This window comes from Neopelma chrysocephalum, unplaced genomic scaffold (assembly GCF_003984885.1).
Source record: "Neopelma chrysocephalum unplaced genomic scaffold, ASM398488v2 Primary Assembly neopelma1_24, whole genome shotgun sequence".
Lineage (NCBI taxonomy): Eukaryota > Metazoa > Chordata > Aves > Passeriformes > Pipridae > Neopelma > Neopelma chrysocephalum.
This window is the reverse complement of record NW_020897693.1, coordinates 32,220,947-32,227,336: the sequence shown is the minus strand read 5'-3', so window position 1 is coordinate 32,227,336 and position 6,390 is coordinate 32,220,947.

Sequence of the window (6,390 nt, the reverse complement as noted above, 5' to 3'; positions counted from 1 at the left end):
ACACCAGTAAATTATGGTGCTTTCTCAACCTAGATAAAATTACCTCTGGTAAAGCGGACACCCCTCATTCCCGCGCAGATGCCACTGTCCGAAAGCGCTGACATTCTGTGCAGGCAGTACTAGCAGGCACTTGCTGAAGCCATAACTCCTTTCAGAGTTGTGAGATGACCTCCTTTGGCTATTTTTAAGGCAGGAGGCATTGAACTAGTGGGACTCGGATCTAGCCTTTAATTAAGTTATTTATGTACTTAAACAATGAAAGGGAGTGCGCGTCCGTAAAACTTCCGATCCTCTTTAACAGCGTATTTATTGTCGAGGCACAGTCTCTTGTCGGGATCACAGACAAGGCTGCCCGCCCTGCAGGCGTGCCTTCCAAGCCCGACGGGGCCTGGGTTGCCCGCCGCCCGCTCTGCCCTCCGTGCTTTGCCCGCCGCCCCGGCCGCCCTGCACGCGCGGGACTCCCGTCGCTCCTGCGCAGTCGAGCGGCGTGTGGCCGGGGGCCGTCTCCGGACGCGCGGATAGTGTAAGCCCGACTCCGTCGCTCCTGGACCCGCTCGACACTCCTAAAGCTCTCTCGGGATTGCTGGGATGCTCGGGCGTGACCCTGCGCTGCTCTCCCACGCTGCCTGGGCAGCTTCTCTTCTCATCTATGCCTACTGTGTTCACAGTTGTGTCCTTTTCTCCCCCCTCCGCCATGTCCTCCAACCTGTCTGTTCCCCCTCCTTTCCTCTCCCACCCCTCCACCCTCGAGCTCGCCTCTGATCTCCTGGATATTTGGTTTCTTTCCCTTTCTCAATGTGTGTTCCTGATGTGGTCCTGTCGGAAAAGCTCGTTTACTCTGCTCGGGTCTCCAGTGGTTTAAGGATAATGTTTATCAGAAGTGAACGTGCTCAACTTGTTTCCATTCAACTGCTGAGTGTGGGCTGAAATACCAAAGGTCACATCTACAGTGAGTCGGTAGAGGGCAGGGGGAGCCGAAAGGAATATGAAAACATTATAACACACAACAGCCTGTTGATCGCTTCTGACCTGTCTGGCAAAAAGATTAATTTTTTTCAGGTAGGAAATCATTGAAGAATCGGAAGGGAAGGGCGGCAGGGAGAGGAGGGCCAGGGGCGCGGGTGGTCGTGGCTTCTCCACCCGGGAAAGGGCACGCGTCCCGAGGCAGGGGGCTCGCTCTGAGAAGCGGGTCGCTCCGCCGGCGGCTGCCCCGGCACGCACCCGCGCCCTCACCGCGGGGTCCCCCGGCTGGGAAAAGCAAAGCGGGAGTTGGGGGCGGGGGAACCTGCAAGAGGTTCGAGCCGTGGTCAGACAGAAGCTGGGCTTCCACTCCCTGCCTTCCCCTCCGTGCCGAGAGGGACTGAGTGGTGCCGTCATGCATGGTGCGGCCGGAGCCCCAGGTGCCGGCAGCCGGTGTCTCTCGGGGGTCACTGTCTCTGCCCGCATACCCCTGACACCGCGGCGTCGCAGAGGGGAGGCAGAGGTGCTCTCCCTCCTTTTCCTTCCCTCAAACCCGGCTCTCTCGCCCTCTCTCCTCCACGAAACCGACTCGCGTGAGTTGCCCGCAGCAAATGGCCCGTACGGCGGCAGCAGCCCCAGTGCGCGGCCGGTACCGGCGACGCGGCGGCTGCCGGTCCCTGGCTCCCCGCGCCCATGAAGGCCTTCTCCGGCCTTTTCCAGGATCGAGGAGGCCCCCAGAGAGTACCCAACCTCCCGGAGCTGGGAGCAGGGTCCCGACGCTGCGGTATCCGCCGACCGGGCTTCGGTGCGCCGCCGTGCTCACCTCGGCGTGTCCGTCTCCTGCCTCTAAGAGCCGCATTCATGAGGCCTTTCTGTTGCTCATTGCTCCCCAGATGCCTCCACTCTTCCATTGTAGGAAGAAACCAGGCAAATCCAACGCGGCACACACCCCTAGTCCCTCTTTGAAGCTGCAGATTTTCACTGATTTTTTTTTTTTTTGAAGGAAGATAAACCCCTCTCCTTCCTCGATGGGGTGGGCTACTACTATGGCAGCGTATTTTGTAAGTAGAAGCGCTCCCTGATTGGTCCCAAAGGAAAAAGCCTCCTGCACCATGTATGTAGTCAGGTGGCCGAGTTTCTCGAGGTGGCGTAGGGAAGGTGTGGGTCTGGGGGGCGGACAATGTGCGGCGGCCAGAGGGACTATTGCAGCTGCTCTGTCCTCCCCGCTCCCCAGCTCCCCAGCTCCTGCCATGCGGCACAGAGCCACGAATTCCTCCACCCCCGGAAGCGATGGAGAGAGTTTGGTGGGCAAAGAGCACCTTGGAGCTGGAGCAGGGGCGAGGGGGCAACGCAGTGGGAGTGTCGGAGGATCTTCTGGACGCTTCTGAAAGGCAGACAGGGAAAAGCGGGCAGAGGCAAGTGGAAGGCTAGCGACAACTTTGGGTTATGTCTGGAGGTGACCCATCTTGGAGGGAAGGTGTTATGTGATGCGGAGGGAGATGAAACACATGGAGCTTTGAAACGGGGCTTTCGTTTTGCACAGAGCCATTCCTGCACTCGGGCGTATAAAATCCCACGGAATCTCCCAGGATCGCTCTCATTTTCTGCGAGGAATCAAACGCAGGATGAAGGGATCTTCACGCATCACTTGCTGCCATGTGCATTTCTTTATGCCACAAGATAGCTGAGCACAGCAGGTTAGCGAGGGCACCGTGCCTTAGCGGGAAGGGGTGCGAGGCCGGTCGTGGTCCCGGCTGACTTCGTCGCTCCCGCTCCCCCTCCGAGGCTGCGAGCCCGAAAGTACCCGACCTGACCCCCAGCTCTCAAATGTGCTGACCCCTCTCATGTAGCCTGGGACAAGAGCACATGCACTGGCAAACGCTTGTACGAAAGAGAGGGGGGGATTTCACAGGGAGATGTCCTTTCAGGCAGCGTGCGGCTGCAGACAGGGACCGCTGACCCCCACCCAACCACCTAATCCTTCGGCAACCTCCGAGCCCCGCCTCTCTGCAGGGGCAGGCCTTGTTTTCCACTTGTTCTCCCCTCTTCGGGGGAAAAGGTCTTTTTGAGAATGATCAACGTTGCCGATTCGTCGTTGGTAGATATCGCGTCTCTTATTACTGCCCGCTGCCTTAATTTATCTCGCTAAAAAATACAGGCTCATACTTTTGTGTTCGCATAAACTGCCTGCATTCCTGTACGAAAGTACTTATGATTCCGGGGGGGCTATTTTTATATTAACTTAATATAATAAGAAATACAATAAAAATGTAATATTCAAACATGCACGGAAATACAATAACTCCGAAACTCTCTAGAAGATTTTTTTTCTCTTGTCCCGTACTCAAACAAGCTAAGAGGTGGAGAGGGAGCAGTGTGAGTATGTCATTTCGATTGCAGAAATTGATTTGACTTCAGGGACAAACGAAAAATGGAAATATAATAGGATGAAATTTTATTTAACAAACTTTCATCAGATACAAACAAGCCATGTCTGAACTTTTCCGGCATGTTTATGAAGCAGAGGCGGGCAAAGTACAGTTGGGTCTTGGTGTCACTTAGGCCGTCACAGACTCAAGAACTGAAGAAAACGGAACACAGCAAGAAATCAAGATAGAAGGCTTTTGAGTGTCCTGCTTTCGGGATAGAGACTCAACCTCCTGCAAAGCTGGCGTGCAGGATTAGGGAATCTCAGTTTCAGCGGTTAGGAAATGTCCACTCAGTGTCAGACTGTGTCGGCAGCTGGGCTGGAGCGCAAACTCCCCGTTCCCGGGCAGCGTCTCCCCGCCGCTCGGAGCCGGCTGGTTTCTGACGTCCGACCCGGCCGGGACTCTCAGACCCCAGGATACCGCGAGGGGCCGTCCACCGGCATGGTGGGAGAAAGGGCAAGGTCTGTAGAAGTTCAGGTGACCCGTGGTGAGTGCCTCCGGCATTTGGCCCCTTCCCAGGAGAAAGGAGGGGGCAGACAGACGGGCTACCCTGTCAGGGTGACCCCCCGTCTCAGGTCCCTACAGACCTTCTGCAGTGAAGGCATGCGCCTGCACTTCACTGGAACTCGCTGAAGGCAGATGAACAGGTGAAATAAATGAACAGTAGCGCGAAAACGGGAGAAAGGCCGGGGGTTAACGACGCTCCCGTGGACCAACTTCTCCGTCAAACCCCTCTGCGCCTTCCGCTACTGTAAAGCCCCGGAGCTGCCCCAGTCTTGTTTCCTGGGACGGGGAGTCCCACCAGGCCCACGGCACCGGTGCCACTGTCATACCCTTTCCACCCTGGCTTGAATATTCAGATCAAGGTTGGGAGGGCTAGAGGAAGGGGGGAGGGAAGGGGTGTCTTAATGATGTGTTAGTTACTTGGACAGGTTTAATAACTTTGCCGCCACTTGTTCTTAGCAACCCCTCTGGAAACCAGACAGTGTCTCATTAGGGCTTTCCTGGTGCAAGCGTTTGACTTGAATGAGCGGTGCTGAGTTAATTTCTATTTGCACTAGGATTTGCTTAATGATATATAGGAGAATAGACAATTTTCATGGACCAGGCCATAAAGCTACAGAGGGCAAGATTTTAAAAGTATATTTTGTTCTAATAAAGCAATCGGGTTTTCATTTTTCATATGTTCCATGAATTTAGAGTAAATGAAAAAAATAACTCCATTGTTCTGCCTTAAGTTATAGGAACCAATCGGGAAATTCTAGGCAATTTTCTCCATTTCTGCCTTCGCTTCTGCAACACCTAGTACCAGTGCCACCTACAGGAATAATTGCATTTTCGATCTGCTTTCAAGTAACCAGAAGCGTTTGAGAGAATCCTGGTAGCTCTGTCGTCTTCCTGGACGCATAACAGCAAGTGTGACTTCGGAGGCTTTGTTTTTCTCCGTGGCTTTCGTTTGAGATCACACACTCATCAGGTTCGCTCCTCTGTGCCACGGCGGGGACCTGGGAGGTGCTGCCAGCGAAGGTGAGGGGCAGCACCGTTTGCTGACACCAAGCAGCGTTTCGAGGTGTTGCTGGTGATGCTCGGTGCGTGGGAGGGGGCCAAGCAGAGAGGGGGTGGCCGGTTGCAAGCTACCGCTTGTGCCGGCGGAGCCCAGCACACCTAAGGACACGGTGAATTTAGGAACTCGCTTGCACAGCGACTCAAACCAATGTCGTTTTATCTCCTGGCTGTGTTTTTAGGAAAGGCACCTACAAGCCAAGCGCGGCTCTGACATGGTCTCCTGCACACCTCGCGGCTCTACTTCGCCTGATGATTTATAATAATGCATGTCTTCCAGTAGAAGAATAATTATCCCCTCCATCGCCTATTGGGTGGAGACGGCCTTGGCTGCCAGCGGGGTTCTCTTTCGCTGCGGCCGTGCGGTCCCACGGAGTGAGGCCGAAAGGTTTCGGGGACGCTGGGGAGGGGAGCGGTGAGCAGCGGCACGGGCTGCGCTCTCGCAGGTGGCTCCGCCGGGGAGGAAGTTTCCTTGCTTGTATGTGTGTCCACTAATCCTTTTCCATGGTTAACGCGACCCCCGAAATATTTGTCTTTGGGACTTAAGGGCGGCGGCGATCCTTCCTGATGAGGTTTGAAGGTGCATCTTTTCTTTCTCTCGATATTTTCTCTTTAAAAGTTTTCAGTTCTTGTAGCTTTCCTTGTGCATAAACACTTTATCCAAAAATGTGTATACGGATACCTTCATTCTATGCATTACACTCGTTGATGCCCTGTTGCTCTGGACCTCCGAGATGACCTGAAGTTCGTCTTCAAGTGGAGACATTGGTGTTATGTGTCGTTAACATGACCTGCTTCAGCCGGCTAGGGTGAAAATGGGCTGTTAGCGTTTTCCTTCAAAACTACTTCTCCCTCTACATTACACAGTCATAAAACAAGGAGGTGTTTTCCTTTTCTTCCCTGATAGGAAATGCGATCGTGTTTGAAACAGAAAGATTGAAAGAAAGAAGGAAAGAAAGAATGAAAGAAAGAGAGAGAGAGAGAAAGAGAGAAAGAGCTTGTTGGCCTACACCAAAACGTTTATGACCATTTTAAAGCTTTACTTCATGAAGAAAACTCGGTCCTTCCCGCCCTGAGGGTTTCGTTTCGTTGAGAGAGTAAAACGGGAACAAAAAAAAAAAAGAAAAAAAGAGAGAGAGAGGTTCGAGATGGCCTTTCTCCCTGCCCCATCCCCTCCCACCTTTTGCGCGGCCCGAGCGGGACGTCAGCATTGACCCTAGAGGGCCAGTGACACTATTGATGCACGTGAAAAAATTTATTTGCGACATGAAATAGCAAAATCTTCACTGGCAGCGGAGTTCACTATCACTTGCGGAGTTTTCATAAAGTGAACGAAAGTTTCTGCCTCTCCGGCTCAAATTTTCTGTTGTGAAACTCAGTGTTTTTTTACACGGCGGATGCGGGGTCGAGCCCTGCCCTCTTACACCACTCGTGGAAA